Source organism: Schistocerca piceifrons, chromosome 3, assembly GCF_021461385.2.
Source record: "Schistocerca piceifrons isolate TAMUIC-IGC-003096 chromosome 3, iqSchPice1.1, whole genome shotgun sequence".
Lineage (NCBI taxonomy): Eukaryota > Metazoa > Arthropoda > Insecta > Orthoptera > Acrididae > Schistocerca > Schistocerca piceifrons.
In genome coordinates, this window is record NC_060140.1 from 187,225,976 (window position 1) to 187,247,400 (window position 21,425).

General features: G+C 44.9%; 1 protein-coding gene across 1 annotated transcript in view; it reads right to left on the reverse strand.

Moving 5' to 3' along the window:
• LOC124789425 (uncharacterized protein PF3D7_1120000-like) overlaps positions 1 to 17,276 on the reverse strand; it is a 271,283-nt gene extending 254,007 nt beyond the window's left edge. Inside the window, exon 1 of the mRNA XM_047256770.1 lies at positions 17,218 to 17,276. The gene's annotated coding sequence lies outside the window, so the exon portion shown is untranslated. The remainder of the gene's footprint in view (positions 1 to 17,217) is intronic.
• Positions 17,277 to 21,425: the final 4,149 nt, after the last annotated feature.

Below are 21,425 nucleotides of genomic sequence, written 5' to 3' on the forward strand. Positions count from 1 at the left end.
GAAATTATGTAGAGAAATGAAATTATTGTTCCTAAAGGATGTATCTACACACTGTAAAACTTTTAAACATGTAGAGTAAAAGATGGATTTAAAAAAAATACTGTGCATTTATTTTGGAGTGACCCTTGTACTTGTCACCTAAGTGCAGCAGAGCATTAAGCAGTAGCGACCCCAATGTCACATCTATGGCGGACGGTATGATTTGATCACCAAAGTTTGCAGTAAGAGGAATCAACATATTAGTACCTCCAATTTCAGCGACCTTTACTGATTCAGTGCTAGGCAGACGAGAAGCCAATAATACGTAGGCCCTCTGTGTTGAGATAGAGGATAGGGACTGCACTGGTATGAAGCTGATTACACTGACCTACCTTGTTTAGTTATACGACAGCAGAATCAAAAATTCTGAATCATATTATCCTCCATTAAAAAAGCCAACAATTTGCTACGTAAATTAGTTTTTCGACAAAATACAGCTTAATACATGAAATTTGTCTATAATGCATGAGAAATTCTTATATAAGTACATTATTTCTGATGATGTTTGATTTTTGCAAGATACCATGGTGATATACTCGACTTGTCGAACATCATATAGACGAGCGAATGCTTAACTGCACTTGGCACGGAAATTTCGTAGTGAAATGGAAATGAGCTTACGGCTCTGTGGGCTGGGAGCCGCCCATTCAGGGAAGTTCGGCCGCCGAGGGCAAGTACTTATTGCATTCGGCGACTTGCGCGTCGGAGATGGGGATGAAATGATGAGGACAACAAAACACCCAGTCCCTGAGCGGAGAAAATCTCCTGCTCCAGCCGGGAATCAAACCCGGGCCCTTTGGCGTGGCATTCCGCCGCGCTGACCACTCAGCTAACGGGGGAGGGGGGGGGGGACATTTCGTAGCAGAATGCATAATTCTGAAATTCTTGTACTTAGAAGATTTATAAAATGCATGAGTCTCTAGTAAAAAATGCTTCGGATAAACCGTGATGAACAGTGGATGACTCGTTTACCAAATAGTGATGTGCACAAGTTTTGCAAAAAAGAATCAGGTCACAATTTAATTATAGTCCAAAAAGACACTGTAGAGGCAAAAAGGTTAATCAAGAAACAACTCTGGATTTCAGTCGAGAGTTGAAAACATCTACAATTGGCTCTGAGCACTATGGGACTTAACATCTGAGGTCATCAGTCCCCTAGAACTTAGAACTACTTAAACCTAACTAACCTAAAGACATCACACACATCCATGCCCTAGGCAGGATTCGAACCTGCGACCGTAGCAGTCGCGCGGTTGCGCACTGAAGCGCCTAGAACCGCTCAGCCACCTCGGCCGGCCATGTACAATTATTTTGGCCAGTTGCATGCTATAATGAACGGGTAAACTGAATTTTTCAACGATCTGTCAAACATTTGCGAGTAGTAAGGTTGGTTGGTTTTGTTGGTTGATTCGGGGAGGGGGGGGGGGGAGTGGGAGGGACCAAGCAGTGAGGTCATCGGTCCCATTGGATTGCGGAAGGATGGGGAAGGAATTTGGCCGTCCCCTTACAAAGGAAACATCTTGGAATTTGCCTGAAGCGATTTAGGGAAATCACGAAAAACCTAAATGAGGATGGCTGGATGCAGATTTGAACCGTCATCCTCCCGAATTTGAGTCCAGTGGGCTAACCGCTGCGCTACCTATGTTGAGTGCGAATAGAAAGAAATGTAAAGTACAAAGTGTAGCTCTTATTTTAAGATTGTCTTTGAAACATACAACATTGTAACCCTTTAAAGATTCAGTATAAAGTAATAGAAATAATAAATATAGTACCTTGTGAATGCAATCAAAGTATGGAGTTTGTAGCTAAATACACTCCTGGAAATGGAAAAAAGAACACATTGACACCGGTGTGTCAGACCCACCATACTTGCTCCGGACACTGCGAGAGGGCTGTACAAGCAATGATCACACGCACGGCACAGCGGACACACCAGGAACCGCGGTGTTGGCCGTCGAATGGCGCTAGCTGCGCAGCATTTGTGCACCGCCGCCGTCAGTGTCAGCCAGTTTGCCGTGGCATACGGAGCTCCATCGCAGTCTTTAACACTGGTAGCATGCCGCGACAGCGTGGACGTGAACCGTATGTGCAGTTGACGGACTTTGAGTGAGGGCGTATAGTGGGCATGCGGGAGGCCGGGTGGACGTACCGCCGAATTGCTCAACACGTGGGGCGTGAGGTCTCCACAGTACATCGATGTTGTCGCCAGTGGTCGGCGGAAGGTGCACGTGCCCGTCGACCTGGGACCGGACCGCAGCGACGCACGGATGCACGCCAAGACCGTAGGATCCTACGCAGTGCCGTAGGGGACCGCACCGCCACTTCCCAGCAAATTAGGGACACTGTTGCTCCTGGGGTATCGGCGAGGACCATTCGCAACCGTCTCCATGAAGCTGGGCTACGGTCCCGCACACCATTAGGCCGTCTTCCGCTCACGCCCCAACATCGTGCAGCCCGCCTCCAGTGGTGTCGCGACAGGCGTGAATGGAGGGACGAATGGAGACGTGTTGTCTTCAGCGATGAGAGTCGCTTCTGCCTTGGTGCCAATGATGGTCGTATGTGTGTTTGGCGCCGTGCAGGTGAGCGCCACAATCAGGACTGCATACGACCGAGGCACACAGGGCCAACACCCGGCATCATGGTGTGGGGAGCGATCTCCTACACTGGCCGTACACCACTGGTGATCGTCGAGGGGACACTGAATAGTGCACGGTACATCCAAACCGTCATCGAACCCATCGTTCTACCATTCCTAGACCGGCAAGGGAACTTGCTGTTCCAACAGGACAATGCACGTCCGCATGTATCCCGTGCCACCCAACGTGCTCTAGAAGGTGTAAGTCAACTACCCTGGCCAGCAAGATCTCCGGATCTGTCCCCCATTGTGCATGTTTGGAACTGGATGAAGCGTCGTCTCACGCGGTCTGCACGTCCAGCACGAACGCTGGTCCAACTGAGGCGCCAGGTGGAAATGGCATGGCAAGCCGTTCCACAGGACTACATCCAGCATCTCTACGATCGTCTCCATGGGAGAATAGCAGCCTGCATTGCTGCGAAAGGTGGATATACACTGTACTAGTGCCGACATTGTGCATGCTCTGTTGCCTGTGTCTATGTGCCTGTGGTTCTGTCAGTGTGATCATGTGATGTATCTGACCCCAGGAATGTGTCAATAAAGTTTCCCCTTCCTGGGACAATGAATTCACGGTGTTCTTATTTCAATTTCCAGGAGTGTATATCTTAGAGACAGCGCCGTCAGAAACAAAGGAAGGAATTTAGGAGTCAAAGCTACAACGATGACGAGGTCATTAGCGATAGAGCACAAACTCGGATACGGGAAGAATGGAGATGGAAATCGGCAATGTCCTTTGTGAGGGAACCACCTTTGTATTTGGGGAGGTGGGGGGGGGGGAGGGGGAGGAGACATAAAAAAAACCTGAAACTGGATGGTCGCAAAGGGGTTTGAACTGCCACCCTTCCACATTCGAGTCTCCTAATTGTGCTGCTTCACTTGGAATGCTGACACAAATGCTGTCAATCGTAAACACACGTAACAGGGCACCCAATAGGACCTATTGTGAACTACACTGGCAGTCCACGTTATTTAATTAGCAAGAAGGTGAATAAAATTATTATTGAATCTACATTTTTTCCAAAAATTTGATGATTAAAAGAGCCGCAAAATTAATTAAATTACCTACAGGTGTGTATTACGCCCACAAGCACAGATGGCGATGGCGACAGAAGAGCCGGTATTGGTAGCGCGGCAGAATAGTGCAGAAACCTGCCACAGAGGGCACACATGATGTGTAATATGTGCAGAGCCACTGATGGAGGTGTTCACCTGTGGAAGGAAGTTTGATGGGTGGGCCAGAGCTTAAGTTGAGTTCAACTACTGTGGACCTCGCCTTGCCCGCCATGCTGAGAGTTGTTGCCTAGCATTCAGTTGACAACCACCTATACCAGCCGCATGCTGAGTTTTCCCATGTACGTCTCTATAGACATTCTCTTTCCCATAGATTGACTCACATAGCAACAATTGGTTTCCTCTCATGGATTTTAGTTCCATGGTTATTTTTGAGCCACTGTCGGCTAGTGAAGTACTTGCACCGACAGCATAATGTAGCAGTTGTCATGTCAGTGTAGATACTAAAGTGATGTGATTCGCCTATTTTTCCCCCTTCTCCTGGAGTTAATTTTGAGCCACCATGGACCTGGCATTTCTGCAACGCTGGCAGGTACAGTTGCATCTACAAAAGTAACAGCAGGTGCAGATGCTGGGGCTGATGAAACAGAATGCAGAGATGCATCACTCAATGGCTAGCAGTGGGCTATGCACTCATTCTGCAGTCTCCTTCTCTGCCCCTACCACCCCCAACGCCATTTTCTAGTTTCGATGAGTCTACGGAAAGGTGGGAGAATGACCTGTGCCCGTTCTTGCTGCACTGCCAGATTCCATTTGATAAGGCTGCCTTGTTCTTTTCCAGCAGCACGGGCTTATACGAAGTTGTCCAGAATTTGAAGCTCTCCATTGATCTCGAGAAACTTCCCTTTGACGAGCTTTGTCGGTTGCTGACGCAGTATTTCAGACATCAAACACATGTGGTGGCGGCATGGTTGCAGTTTAAGCAGTACCACGAGTGGCGGGGCAGTCAGTCATACACGGCCTGGATCGCCGATTTGCAGGGTCTCTCGTGCAAGTGCCGTTCTGAGTATCCCACATATGCTGCCTCTTCGCAGACTTATTAGTTCAGGACGTGACTGTCCGCTCAGCGCCTGACTCAGAGATTCAGACCAGGGCGTTTACCTTGCCTCACACTTCTTTAGTCGATGTTGCCCAGGCCGCGGAATTGCATGAGCTGATGACGGCGGCAAGGGAGGTCATTTCTGGTCATTGGTTTTTGTTTACTTTTATGCAACATGCTCCATTACAAAATTTGTAATACTACATACAGGCTGTTACAAAAAGGTACGGCCAAACTTTCAGGAAACATTCCTCACACACAAATAAAGAAATGATGTTATGTGGACATGTGTCCGGAAAGGCTTAATTTCCATGTTAGAGCTCATTTTAGTTTCGTCAGTATGTACTGTACTTCCTCGATTCACCGCCAGTTGGCCCAGTTGAAGGAAGGCAATGTTGACTTCGGTGCTTGTGTTGACATGCGACTCATTGCTCTACAGTACTAGCATCAAGCACATCAGTACGTAGCATCAACGGGTTAGTGTTCATCACGAACGTGGTTTTGCAGTCTGTGCAATGTTTACAAATGCGGAATTGGCAGATGCCCATTTGATGTATGAATTAGCAAGGGGCAATAGCCGTGGCGCGGTACGTTTGTATCGAGGCAGATTTCCAGAACGGAGGTGTCCTGACAGTAAGACGTTCGAAGCAATTGATCGGCATCTTAGGGAGCACGGAAGATTCCAGCCTATGACTCGCGACGGGGAAAGACCTAGAACGACGAGGACACCTGTAATGGACGAGGCAATTCTTCGTGCTCTAATGTCAGCGTCAGAGAAGTTGCTGCTGTACAAGTTAACGTTGACCACGTCACTGTATGGAGAGTGCTTCGGGAGAACCAGTTGTTTCCGAACCAAGTACAGCGTGTGCAGGCACTATCAGCAGCTGATTGGCCTCCACGGGTACACTTCTGCGAATCGTTCATCCAACAATGTGTCAATCCCCATTTCAGTGCAAATGTTCTCTTTACGGATGAGGCTTCATTCCAACGTGATCAAATTGTAAATTTTCACAATCAACATGTGTGGGCTGACGAGAATCCGCACGCAATTGTGCAATCACGTCATCAACACAGATTTTCTGTGAACGTTTGGGCAGGCATTGTTGGTGATGTCTTGATTGGGCCCCATGTTCTTCCACCTACGCTCAATGGAGCACGTTATCATGATTTCATACGGGATACTCTACCTGTGCTTCTAGAACATGTGCCTTTACAAGTACGACACAATATGTGGTTATGCACCATGGAGCTCCTGCACATTTCAGTCGAAGTGTTCGTACGCTTCTCAACAACAGATTCGGTGACCGATGGATTGGTAGAGGCGGACCAGTTCCATGGCGTCCACGCTCTCCTGACCTCAACCCTCTTGACTTTCATTTATGGGGGCATTTGAAAACTCTTGTCTACGCAACACCGGTACCAAATGTAGAGACTCTTCGTGCTCGTATTGTGGACGGCTGTGACACAATACGCCATTCTCCAGGGCTGCATCAGCGCATCAGGGATTCCATGCGACGGAGGGTGGATGTATCCTCGCTAACGGAGGACATTTTGAACATTTCCTGTAACAAAGTGTTTGAAGTCACGCTGGTACGTTCTGTTGCTGTTGTTTCCATTCCATGGTTAATGTGATTTGAAGAGAAGTAATAAAATGAGCTCTAACATGGAAAGTAAGCGTTTCCGGACACATGTCCACATAACATATTTTCTTTCTTTGTGTGTGAGGAATGTTTCCTGAAAGTTTGGCCGTACCTTTTTGTAACACCCTGTATATGTACTGCGTGAGTGTAATGCCTATTTTGCGTGATGACGAAGATGATGATGAGACAAGAGAGAGGCCGAAACCTGGTGCCGGCACATAGTCTGTTCCTGATGAACAGCATCAAGGAGACCGCCAAGCTTGATGTCCTCATCCGAGAGATGGATCACCATCAACAGTGTCACATGTTCTCACTTCATGAAACACTGTGGAGTGGTTTGGTATTTAAACCAGAACGCTGGGTAGACTGGCGCCTAGACTGGTGATCACGAACTTTGCGCCACCACCAGGATTCGAAGTGGCTTACCCCCGGGTCGAGCGCCAACGCACAAGCGTGCATTAGCAACATTTGCCACGGAAGTGAATGGTGCAATTAGGTGTGTGTGACAGACAGTCCCTGGCGTTCCGTGGGGTACCCCAGGTGGCTTCCGCTCTGCCGAGTTGCCTTATGTTCACACCTTTGACGATTCCGGCGCAGTGCCATCGCAGCGCTGTCAATCTTCAAAAAAAAATGTTCAAATGTGTGAGAAATCTTATGGGACTTAACTGCTGAGGTTATCAGTCCCTAAGCTTACACACTACTTAACCTAAATTATCCTAAGGACAAACACACACACCCATGCCCGAGGGAGGACTCGAACCTCCGCCGGGACCAGCCTCACAGTCTATGACTGCAGCGCCCCAGACCGCTCGGCTAATCCCGCGCTGCCAATCTTCACGTGCGCCGAGAGCCTTTGCGGCGATTTTCACAGACAGTCAACGCGAAACTTGTTGCGGATTCATATCCATATCCAAAGCTGTGGATTTACGTTTTCTGTGATTCCCTTAAACTGCTTAAGGCAAATTCTAGGATGGGTCCTTCGAAAGGGCACAGTCGCTTTCCTTCTCCATCCTTGCCTAATCCGAGCTTGTGCTCCGTCTCTAATGACCTCATTATCGACTGGATGTTAACGACCAATCTCCTCCTGCTCCTCTTCCTTCGTGTGCTATGCTTACCTGTAGTTGCCATTGGACGTATTCTCTCAGACTTTCTTGGTCCTCAGCACCACCTTTGGGCTTTTTAATCGCTTCCCTTTTAGAATCCCATCTGTGCCTGGAATTAATCAACGGTATTTGGAGCAGTTAATTTTGGGCATTCCCTGTTGTGGCAGTTACCTTGATGACATATGGGTAATGGGCCCTACCAGAGATGAGCATTTACGAAGCCTTCAGTCGGTTTCCCAATGCCTCCTAAAGAGTGGCCTTCGTTGCAAGCTGGAAAAGTGCAGTTTTTTCTCCCCAACGGTGCATTTTTGGAACATCTTATTAGCAAAGATGTCCTTGTCCTGACATAAAAATGACTGTGAATTCCTAAGGGCCCAAACTGCTTAGATCATCGGTCCCTGGACTCATATACTACTTCAACTAACTTATGCTGAGAACGACAGCCGCGCAATCCGGATGTCCTGGCATACAACCAGATCAGGGCCATTGTAAACCTGCCAGCCGTTAAATACCTGAAGGAGTTGCAGTCTTGTTTAGGTAACATTTCGTATTACGCTCATTTCTTTCTCCGAGCAGTGCACATCTGCCGTATTGTGAACTGGCTTCAACAGAAAGTCGTTAAGTTTGTCTGGTCTGCAGATTGTCAATGGGCTTTTCAGTCCCTCAAGCAGTGTTTGTGCTTTCTTTGTTTCTTTTACGCCAGGTGAACCTTTAACGCTGGCCTGTGACATGCGCCACTATGGCACTGGTGCAGTCCTACCCCATTAGAATCCAGATGGTAACCAACAGCCCATCGCTTGTGCAGTGAAGACACTTTCTGCAATGCAGCGTGATTAGTCATAGCTGGAAAAGGAGACACTAGCTATTATTTTCAGAGTTAAAGGCTCTTCCTCATCACTGCCCCCAAGCGATTGCTTCCATTATTTGGCCCTCGTTCCATAGTGCCCAATAGGAATGCCTACCGACTGCAGAGATGGGTCCTCCTTCTCAGTACCTATGGCTACAACATTCATTACTACTCCGCTGCCCAGAAAAGCAGTGGTACCATGGCTAAGGGTGGGTCCGATCTGCAGTTCAATCGCTAGGAGGCTCTTGTGTTTGTGTCAGATGATGCCATTCGGCAAACCCTATCGGATCTTTCATTGACAGCACAAGAGGTCGTGACCGCCATAGCTGCTGACCTATTTTTCCAGAAAATCCTTACACTGGTCTAGATAGGTTAGGCAGAGCGTGTCTCTTCAAGTGCTGATCCAGCATGGCGTAAATTTTTTCTGGTACGTGATCAAATCAACATTGCCCAGGTGGTCCTCATGCTAGCCGTAGAGGAGCAATGCTGTTGAGAGGTCGCCTCCACCCCCCCCCCCTCCTTTGGTTGCACCCACACATACTCCAATTGCTGCATGCATCACTCTGTAGTATGACTTATATGGACACAGTGGCCCAATAAAACATCTGCTGGCTGGCAATCGATGATGAAATTGAACATATGGCATGGACTTGCACGCCCACGCACAGAACCAAGCTGTAATGCTGTGCCATTTCTCTCCTTGGCCAGTCCTGGAGCACCCTTGCGATAGAGTGTACACTGATTTTGTGGATCCGTTTTTGTGCAGCATGTGGTTATTGGTGGTCGATGCATTGTCCAATTTCCCTTACATAGCCAAGCGTCCTCTGCATCATCGACTGCCACTGTTTGTATGTTGTCAGTTATTTTTACCACTGAGGGTTCCCCCAGGACCAATCTGTCTTGAGTATTTGAATTCATTACAGTATCTGGCGTCTGACTGCTGCCCCATTTCACCTGGCTTCTAACTTGGAGCTGGAGTGCTTTGCGTATGTATTCAAGACCCTGATGAAGAAGTCAGTAACTGTCACTTTCCGTGGTGATCCATTGTCAAGTTTTCTGGCTACATACTGGGCAACTCCAGTCAGTGGGTACAGTCGGGCAGAACATTTGGATGTACACAAGCTGCGGGGTTTCCTGGATTTGATGCACCCTGAGTCGCATGCCATGGTGCACCACGGCCCACCAGTTTTCCTGCTGAAGCTGCCATGGTGGGCCACAAACCTCAGAAATTGTTTGTGGCGAATGTCGATGTAGAGCGGCTGATGTGTCATTCAAATCAGTTGCATCCTGCCCTGTTGGGACATCACGGCCACTGTCTTCTAGTCAGCCAAGTGGTAGGGTTGTTCCAGGTGCGGGCTCCCTCTTCCAGTGGTGTGCTTCCCCATTGCCGCTCCCTCCATGCAGTCAATCCACTGTCCTCCTCACTTGAAGTCTCGGGCCCCAGTGAGACATGTAGCTATGCCTGCTAATCTGGAGCCCACGGATTTTGATCAGTACGCCTCGTCTACCTCCTATCTCCTCCCCCTGTCGCCAATGAAGGTAGCCTCATCTCCACTGCTGACGAGATATAAGCCCCTCGCCCCCCCCCCACCCCCCACCCCTGCCGACAGCTTCGGCTTATCATCCATGCCCTTCTGCCGGCCGGTGGAGTCAGCAGCATCGGCGTTGCCTACTGCAGTGGCTCATTCAGTACCAAGGTCGTTGCAGCTTCTCTGGTTATCGCCAGAGACCTGTTTGGCCATTGCAGGGGGGGGGGGGCAGTGATTTAGTATACCCGCCAGCGGACATCGTGATGGAGGCAGATGAGTTTCTGTAGGTAGCACTGAGGAATTCTGTGGAAACCTACCAAAGAGGTCGCGCAAATGCGTAGCATTGCCAGACACACTGACGGACGTACACTACTGGCCATTAAAATTGCTACACCAAGAAGAAATGCAGATGATAAACGGGTATTCATTGGACAAATGTATTATACTAGAACTGACATGTGATTACATTTTCACGCAATTTGGGTGCATAGATCCTGAGAAATCAGTACCCAGAACAACCACCTCAGGCCGTAATAACGGCCTTGATACGCTTGAGCATTGAGTCAAACAGAGCTTGGATGGCGTGTATAGGTACAGCTGCCGATGCAGCTTCAACACGATACCACAGTTCATCAAGAGTAGTGACTGGCGTATTGTGACGAGCCAGTTGCTCGGCCACCATTGACCAGACGTTTTCAGTTGGTGAGAGATCTGGACAATGTGCTGGCCAGAGCAGCAGTCGAACATTTTCTGTATCCAGAAAAGCCCGTACAAGACCTGCAACATGCAGTCGTGAATTATCCTGCTGAAATGTAGGGTTTCGCAGGGATCGAATGAAGGATAGAGCCACAGACATTAACACATCTGAAATGTAGAGACCAGTGTTCAAAGTGCCGTCAATGCGAACAAGAGGTGACCGAGACGCGTAACCAATGGCACCCCATACCATCACGCCGGGTGATACGCCAGTATGGCGACGACGAATACACACTTCCAATGTGCGTTCACCGCGATGTCGCCAAACACGGATGCGATCATCATGATGCTGTAAACAGAACCTGGATTCATCCGAAAAAATGACGTTTTGCTATTCGTGCACCCAGGTTCGTCGTTGAGTACACCATCGAAGGCGCTCCTGTCTATGATGCAGCGTCAAGGGTAACCACAGCCATGGTCTCCGAGCTGATAGTCCATGCTGCTGCAAACGTCGTCGAACTGTTCGTGCAGATGGTTGTCGTCTTGCAGACGTCCCCATCTGTTGACTCAGGGATCGAGACGCGGCTGTACGATCCGTTACACCCATGCGGATAAGATGCCTGTCATCTCGACTGCTAGTGATACGAGGCCGTTGGGATCCAGCACGGCGTTCCGTATTACCCTCCTGAAGCCACCGATTCCATATTCTGCTAACAGTCATTGGATCTCGACCAACACGAGCAGCAATGTCGCGATACGACAAACGGCAATCGCGATAGGCTACAATCCGACCTTTATCAAAGTCGGAAACGTGATGGTACGCATTTCTCCTCCTTACACGAGGCATCACAACAACGTTTCACCAGGTAACGTCGGTCAACTGCTGTTTGAGTATGAGAAATCGGTTTGAAACTTTCCTCATGTCAGTACGTTGTAGGTATCGCCACCGCCGCCAACCTAGTGTGAATGCTCTGAAAAGCTAATCATTTGCATATCACAGCATCTTCTTCCTGTCGGTTAAATTTCGCGTCTTTAACACGTCATCTTCGTGGTGTAGCAATTTTAATGGCCAGTAGTGTATTTACCTGTAGGCGGTAGTAAGCAGGGTGGGCCAGTGCTTACGCTGAGTTCAAGTACTTAATGCCTTGCATATCATTCCAAGTGTTGTTGACTTGTAATCAGTTGACAGCCGCCCGTGGCAACTGCATGCTGGATTAATCCCTGCACATTTCTTAGCTGATTTGAACTCCCTGCTTCTGACAGATTGACTCACATGGCGAGTTTTTCTTTCCTCTCATGGGCTATTATCGTGACACCGTCGACCAGTTAAGTACAGTGCAACGTGGCAACGCTGCCACGCCAGTGCAGATACTGAAGTGGGGATATCGCAGTAGGGGCTTAGCTTAAGTCTCTTGGTAGACAAATTCGTACACTAATGTGCCTGCAAAGAAACTATTGATTTGACTAGGAATAACTTCCTAAAGTGTAGAAAACTGTGTCATCTAGAAATCATTGAATTATTGATCTGACAGTTGTATTCCTCAAAATTACTTATGTTTCAGTCGTAATTATTACTGTCAAGTAAATGGTTTAACATACTTTTGCTGAAACTTAAACATTTTCATGAACCATATGGCGTAGCATACAGCAGTGGTGAAATACAGGGAACGAAAGACTATTTACAACTTGTACAGAAGTCGTATGGTAGGTATAAGAGTCGAGGGGCATGAAAAGGAGTCCATGGTTGAGAAGGGAGAGTGAGAGAGTTGTAGCCTATCTCCAATGTTTTTCAATCTGTACATTGAGCAAGTAGTAAAGGAAACCAAAAAAAAACTTGGAGTAGCAAATAAAACTTCGAGGTTTGCTAATGACACTGTAATTCTGTCAGAGATAGCAGAGGCCTTGGAAGAGCAATAAAACGGAATGGACAGTATCTTGAAACGAGGATATAAGATGAACATCAACAAAAGCAAAACAACGATAATGGAACGTAGTCGAATTAAATCAGATGATACTGAGGGGATTAGATTAGGAAACGAGACACTTAAAGTAGCAGCAAAATAACTCGTAATGGCCAAAGTAGAGAGGATGTAAAATGTAGACTGGCAATGACAAGAGCAGGCTTTCTGTAGAAAAGAATGCTGTTAACAATAATGTAGATTTAAGTGTTAGGAACTCTTTTTCTGAAAGTATGAGTATGGAGTGTAGCGATGTATGGGAGATGAAGAGGTTCGCCTAGGATAGAGTAGCATGGTTAGCTACATCAAACCAGTCTTCGGACTGAAGACTGCAACAACAACAACACACAGAATAAATTCCTTGTTGAACAATAGCGTTAGTTAAGAACGTAGTCTACTACAGGAGATATGTTGCTGACACAATCATTCTACTTAACGTAAATAAACCATATGATCAGTTTAATCTTTTGCTCGCTAGTATTAAGTTTACCATTTAATTCAAAGAAAAACGGATGAATCAACCTTCTGGATTTGAAAATATCTGCCAGTAATGGAAAAGATTACTTTAATATTTTTAGAAAGCTCACAACAAGAATTGTAATCATTCATGGCACTTCACGCCCCCCTTACAAATACAAGATGCATTTTTCCATACTGTGACTGATAGTATTCTTAGAGATTCTCCTGATTAAAAAATAATATTGTTGATGAACCCAACACACTTAAGCACGTTTCTAGCGCAAATGGTTATAGCTCTTCAGTTGCTGATTAACTTTATAACAAAAAGATAAAAGTAAAGGCACAACATAATGACATAAAACTTGAAAATGTAAAGCAGGAAAAGGCTCAGGTTTACAAAGAGAGAACAGTACAGTTACAGGACTTAACTAGAGAATGAGAATTTCTATGTGGACATGACGATACACTTAAACTGATTATCTCATTCGTGACGTGCATAGTGTGCACTTCCCGATAATGAGTTTTAGAAAGCCCTTTTGAATTTGTCTAATCCGACATTGCAGGACTGTTTGCCTTTAATCAGGGCATGTGAACAAACGCTAGTATGAGTTGGCTCAAATGGCTCTGAGCACTATGGGACTCAACTGCTGAGGTCATTAGTCCCCTAGAACTTAGAACTAGTTAAACCTAACTAACCTAAGGACATCACAAACATCCATGCCCGAGGTAGGATTCGAACCTGCGACCGTAGCGGTCTTGCGGTTCCAGACTGCAGCGCCTTTAACCGCACGGCCACTTCGGCCGGCGCTAGTATGAGTTGACGAGCTTCAGTACGAAGACGCTAGTGTGTTTATACACAAAAGCAGCCCTCCCGGGAAAGCCGTGAGCGCGGCTGTTCATGGAAGTCAAAGGGCATGAAACCGCGATGGAACCAACAAGTCATGAGAAATTAACTAGAGGAAAATTACGTTCTTGATCACGTGAAGGTCTTAACCACAATAACAATGATTGTTTTTTTGAAAACGCACGTTTCGTTAACTGTAAGTAGACAGGTCACAAATCCGGATTGTGCTACTTTAAGCAAATCAGGCAACGCAATATGACACTCAGGCACACAATATTGATTCGTATTAAAAATTCAAATCGTGTTCTGAATGAACACGAGCAATTCAATCAACTTTCACGGATAAAACATAAAATGAATGCTACCTTTTCCGAGAATGACAAGGTTCTATCTGCGATTGTAAGTGTACATTATGTGCCACTGAAATTTCGAACTGACACAGGTTCGTCAATCTCTGTAATTAATTTACAGGTGCACAAGAAATTAAGATCGCCGAAGTTAACTGAATGCCAGAGTTCGCTATTTAACTACAGCGACCAACGGATACCAGACAAATGTCAATTTATAACGGAGTAATTAACCAAACAGGCCAGATTTGTAGTGGAAGAAATGTCTTGGGTCTTGATTTATACAATACACGTCACAATACATGAAGGAGCGAATCAAATTCATACTTATGTTGCAAACTAAAAATTTCAAAGACTGTTTCGAAATATTAAAAAAGTAGATAACTTTTTTTGCGAAGCAACAAGTAGCCTTAAAAGCTACAAGGCACCCATCACGTTGAAGCCGATTGCTGCGCCAAAATTCTGTAAAGTACGCAATATACCTTTTTGTGTCATGAAACTGGAACTTGATCGCCTCGAAGAGAAAGACGTTATAGCTGTCAATGCAAATCATTGTAGTACAAAAACCGATGATCTCACAGCCCTACTTCCGCTAGTATCTCCCTCCTACTTTCCGAACTACATAGAAGTTCTCCTGTGTACCTTGCAGGGTTAGCATTCCTGAAGAAAATTTCAGTTCCACGCGCAGAATGAAACGGTAATGTCGTTTGACGGAAGTTAAGTTGTCTGGAAACACTGTTCCAAGCCCTCTATCATCACCTTTGATGTACGAAACTGATAAATTAGAAGACTAATACTGTTGTGCGATGTTTCGGAACAATTCGGACTCCTCCCGCTGAAACGGTATAAGAACAGCTACCGGAGAAAAACCCAACGAAGAAGACCGCACTGATGAAATACGCTTGATATAAGGAAACATTAATTGGCAGTTCTTCAATGAGGAACAGCGATTAGTGTGGGTGCTTCACTATCTTTAGCTGCGGCACCGTACTGCTGTTGGACAATCCAACAATCGAAATTCTAGGTTTTCGCATGATCTAGAGAAAAGCAAAATATTGCCTCTACTGAAGTTCGGCCAACGGCTTCCACTTGTTCACTTGTTACAGAGATGGGAACATTACATTGAAGGATGTGTTAAAAATATTGGATCATGCATACTTTGTACTTGCATCAACACAACCTCATAGACTCTGAAAATATCTGTTATATTCATTTTCCGAAAATTATCATGAAAATAGAGAAAGGATAAAATATTAGGAAAAATAGTTCCAAAGTCGCTTAATATGATCCATATGTATTATTCTCCAAGTAAACATCCCTTTTCGTCTACACATACTAAATGTGCGATGATGAATGAGGTAGCATTAGAAATGATTTTAACCAGATCTCGATATCACATAATATTTTGGGCTAAAACTTACTGTTTGTGGAAAATTTTAGAACATAAGAGACTTGTAACTAGCATAGACGAAAGGGCATCATGGATACCGTGCTTCATACCTATATTTTACGAAGTTAACTTGTTAATTACGGATAAGAGACTCGCTTGTCATACTATTTTAATACGAATACCATTTTAAATGTTTTAAAGTACTTGTTAACTGAATAATTTGTAGACAGCATTGTCACACAATAACGGTGACCACTGCGCCAGTCCATTATCTCTGCCCGTCGTGCGAGTTGAGTTTTCTAAACGATTACACTTTCCGAAAGCACAAAGATCTTTGTCATTGTTGCCTTGAATTGTGATTCGCCTATTACTGCTACGGCCTAACGTGCCTAACTGTAACTGAAAATGTTTGTAGAGTTAAAGTTATAGATTATGTAGCTTAGAGACAGTCCATGATCTCTGCCTGTCATACAAGCTGAGACAAACATTCCGAATGCAAAACACATTTTTGAGCTCATGGAAATATATATGCAAGGATGTATCATACATTCATGATCATAATTTCACATTATTCGGTTCATTTTTGAACACTTTTTCATTCCCACAACTACCTTTGTAACAATGCCTACACATATTCCAAATGCTGCCATTATCTGAAACTACAGTAGTGCGAAAGTTTCGCACGGATCTCCCTGGTTTCAATGTAACCCTAGAAGTAAGTTATGAAAACTTATTTAACCTACGCTGCAAAAGAAAACAAATGATATGGTTGTTTTCCCAGTGTATAAATGCGTATGAAACGGGGCTATCCACATACTACATCGCAGATTAGTACGTGACGGGGTGACCGGTAATGAAAGGATAAGCAATACATCATCTAGTGAAAAATGAGACTATAATAGGCGAAAAAAATCACTTTTTTACAGTAATTAAATTATTTTCGTGCGAAGAGTTAAGTGTTACGTGGAAAACTAACTTCACAAAGGGATGTAGCTTTCCTTCATTTACTAAAACTATTTCGGAAAATTTAATAAGAAAATCCGTCTGGGGTCTTTGTAGCATTTTAACTATGCTAATCTACATTTCGAAAACTTGACCATATGGGAGTTGCTGCATTGTGATGTGAAACAAAAGAAATCAACAAAATTCACAGATACGCGTTTCTGGCATGTTGACAGCGCAGTGAAGGTTACATGACAACAGAAAACCTGATGATGAAGCTGTGGCTTCGATATGTTCATTGGCGTATTAAGAATGCTATTAATACTACAGCGCTCTTTATTATCTAGTTTTCCATTCATTTCATTGTTTCGGTTTGACAGGAGTAGCCACTGTTGCTATTAGAGGCGCAGTTGATGAATCACACATTACAGACGCAGGCAAGATAAACAAACATCCGGGAACCGAGAACTTTTCAGATACTACCGGCTGCGAGGCTGAAGCGTGGGTCTCCTCTAGCATCTAACTGTATTCGTAAAAAATCTAGATTGTCATGTGGTTATTTCGTTCTTTTTGACTATCGAGAGCAGAGTTCTCGATTCAGCCCATCACTAAATGGGACACAGTAGTTGCTCGAGGAGTACAGAGACAAAAAAGATCAGAGCAGACAGAGTAACTTACATCAGTGGCGCTTGTATAGAGTTGCGGGCGCAGCTGCGCCGCCAAGCGGCGACGCGCGGACTTACATTCGCAGGCTCAGAAGAGTCTCCGGCTCGTGGTGGTCGCAGCGCACGCCCCGGCAGAAATGCGCGCACATCGATTCTAGCCGACCTGGACGGTGAGCGCTACATTCTGCGCCTGCGCTGTCTCCGCTACCTTAGTTCTACGTCTATGTCTACACACACACTGTAAACGACTATGAAGTGCATGGCAGAGAGCATTTTAGGGATGGAAAAACCGACCGGTGAAAACAGATACCGGTGCTTTAGTTCTGAATAACCAGTATTTTTTGGTGTTCGTTTGGTCTCGATTATAGCAACATTTTATTTTTTTGTAATAACCGAGCAAAAAATCCGAAATATCAATTAGCCACAGCAGCAGTACTAAGATTTTTTTCGTTTTCAAGTAAACTTTTTTCTTTAAAAAAAGGAGAAATTATTGTTTGTAAAATTTGCTTAGGTTTGAAATATATCATTATTACAGAAAATGGGAAAAGTGATCAGTGTTATTTTACTATCAGTATCGACAGAAACGAGCAGCAAACAAATGGCATAAGAACTGATACAGCACTGCTGAGGCGATACTGTCCCTTTTGCTATGTGCCGTGTGAGTGCACTGCCCAAGACATGTCCCATCCGGTTCTATATGGTAGTTTGTCGCTGTCGTTGTCGGACATCCACTGAGGAGCAGAATGGCACCAGCCCTAGCCCGGAAATGTTTTTACGAAGTGACGTTACAAAGAAATACAATGCTTCATCTGCTTTAAAAGATTAAAGATTTGTCTGCGATTTGCGTGAAATAATAAATGAGGAATGAAATTACGGTAACAGCAATAAATTAAAATTTAACAGCATTTCAGTCATAGTATACAACAAAAATAGAAAGTAACTGATCAGCTGCCTGTATCTGCTTGTGGCTCAAATTCAAAAATACAGTATCGACAGCAATAGATAGATTCATACCGCATAATAAGAGACAGGACTGATCCACCATGGTACACAAAACACGTCAGAATACTGTTGCAGAAGCAACGAAAAAAGCATGCCAAATTCAGAAGAACGCAAAATCCACAAGACTGGCTAAGTTTCACGGAAGCTCGAAATTTAGTGCGGACGTCAATGCGAGATGGTTTTAATAGTTTCCACAATGAAACATTGTCTCAAAGTATGGTAGAAAACACAAAGAGCTTCTGGTCGTATGTAAAGTACACCAGTAGCAAAAAACAGTCAATACCGTCACTGCGCGATAGCGATGGAAATGTTACCGATGATGGTGCCACTAAAGCAGAGTTATTAAATACAGTTTTCCGTAATTCCTTCACGAAAGAAGACGAAGTAAATATTCCAGAATTCGAAACCAGAACAGCTGTTAGCATGAGTGACATAAAAGTAGATATCTTAGGTGTTGCGAAACAACTCATATCACTTAAGAAAGGCAAGTCTTCTGGTCCAGATGGTACACCAATCAGGATCCTTTCAGAGTATGCAGACACAATAGCGCCTTTCTTAGCAATCATTCACAACCGCTCACTTGACGAAAGGTCTGTTCCTAAAGACTGGAAAGTAGCACAGGTCACACCAATATTCAAGAAAGGAAATAGGAGTAACCCATTGAATTACAGACCCATATCACTAACCTCAATTTGCAGTAAGATTTTGGAGCATATACTGTACTCGAACATTATGAATCACCTTGAAGAAAATGACTCATTGATACATAACCAACACGGATTCAGAAAATATCGTTCTTGTGCAACGCAGCTAACTCTTAATTACCATGAAGTAATGAGTGCTGTCGACAAGGGATCGCAGATCGATTCCATATTCCAAGACTTCCAGAAGGCTTTTGATACCGTTCCTCACAAGTGACTATTAATCAAATTGCGTGCATATGGAGTATCGTCTCAGTTGTGTGACTTGATTCGTGATTTCCTCTCAGAGAGGTCACAGTTCATAGTGATAGACGGTAAATCATCGAGTAGAACAGAAGTGATATCTGGCGTTCCGCAAGGTTGTGTCATAGGCTCTCTGCTGTTCCTGATTAATATAAACGATCTAAGTGGTAATCTGAGCAGCCCCCTTAGATTGTTTGCAGATGACGCTGTAATTTACGTCTAGTAAAATCATGAGACGATCAATTCCCATTACAATATGATCTAGAGAGAATTTCTGTATCGTGCGAAAAGTGGCAATTGGCTCTAAACGAAGAAAAGTGCGAGGTCATCCACATGGGTGTTAAAAGGAATCCGATAAGTTTTGGGTATACATTAAATCGCATAAATCTAAGGGCTGTCAATTCGACTGAATACCTAGGAATTACAATCACGAGCAACTTAAATTGGAAAGACCACATAGATAATATTGTGGGGAAGCCGAAACAAAGACTGCGGTTTGTTGGCAGAACACGTAGAAGATGCGACAAACCCACTAAAGAGACAGCCTACATTACACTTGTCCGTCCTCTGCTGGAATATTGCTGCGCGGTGTGGAATCCTTACCAGATAGGATTGACGGAGGACATCGAAAAAGTACAAAGAAGGGCAGCCCGTTCCGTGTTATCGCGCAATAGGGGTGAGAGTGTCACTGATATGATACGCGAGTTGGGGTGGCAGTCACTGAAACAAAGGCGGTTTTCTTTGCGGCGAGATCTATTTACTAGATTTCAATCGCCAACTTTCTCTTCCGAATGCGAAAATATTTTGTCAACATCCACCTACGTAGGGAGAAATGATCATCATAATAAAATAAGAGAAATCAGACCTCGAACGGAAAGATTTAGGTGTTCCTTCTTCCCACGCGCCATTAGAGAGTGGAATGGTAGAGAAGTAGTATGAAAATGGTTCGATGAACCCTCTGCCAGACACTTAAGTGTGAATTGCAGAGTAACTATGTAGATGTAGATGTAGAATGGAACCCCTGCTGGCAATAAAATTGCCTGAAACTGCTTTGTATCCAGAAGAAACCACCAGCCTCGGGCAATTTGGGCTACCCTGAATCACACGCGAACGGGCCATGGAAGATGTGCAACATTCTCCACAAGTGTGGCAATTCTTCATCATCATCTTCTGACTGCAGTGAGGAACGACAGAAAATTTCTTATGTGGATGAGGCTTCATTCCAACGTGATCAAATTGTAAATTTTCACAATCAACATGTGCGGGCTGACGAGAATCCGCACGCAATTGTGCAATCACGTCATCAACACAGATTTTCTGTGAACGTTTGGGCAGGCATTGTTGGTGATGTCTTGATTGGGCCCCATGTTCTTCCACCTACGCTCAATGGATCACGTTATCATGATTTCATACGGGATACTCTACCTGTGCTGCTAGAACATGTGTCTTTACAAGTACAACACGTGGTTCATGCACGATGGAGCTTCTGCACATTTCAGTCGAAGTGTTCGTACGCTTCTCAACAACAGATTCGGTGACCGATGGATTGGTAGAGGCGGACCAATTCCATGGCCTCCACGCTCTCCTGACCTCAATGTCTTGACTTTCATTTATGGGGCCATTTGAAAGCTCTTGTATACGCAACCCTGATACCAAATGTAGAGACTCTTCGTGCTCGTTATTGTGGACGGCTATGATAGAATACGCCATTCTCCAGGGCTGCATCAGCGCATCAGGGATTCCATGCGACAGAGGGTGGATGCATGTATCCTCGCTAACGGAGGACATTTTGAACATTTCCTGTAACAAAGTGTTTGAAGTCACGCTGGTACGTTCTGTTGCTGTGTGTTTCCATTTCATGTTTAATGTGATTTGAAATGGCTCTAAGCACTATGGGACTTAACATCTGAGGTCATCAGTCCCCTAGACTTAGAACTACTTAAACCTAACTAACCTAAGGACATCACACACACCCATGCCCGAGGCAGGATTCGAACCTGCGACCGTAGCAGCCGCGTGGTTCCGGACTGAAGTGCCTAGAACCGCTTGACCAAAATGGCCTGCCAATGTGATTTGAAGAGAAGTAATAAAATGAGCTCTAACATGGAAAGTAAGCGTTTCCGGACACATGTCCACGTAACATCTTTTCTTTATTTGTGTGTGAGGAATGTTTCCTGAAAGTTTGGCCGTACCTTTTTGTAGCACCCTGTATGTATAGCTATTCTTGTGATTCAAAAACTCGTAACGTATGGCTACAATATATACATAATAAATA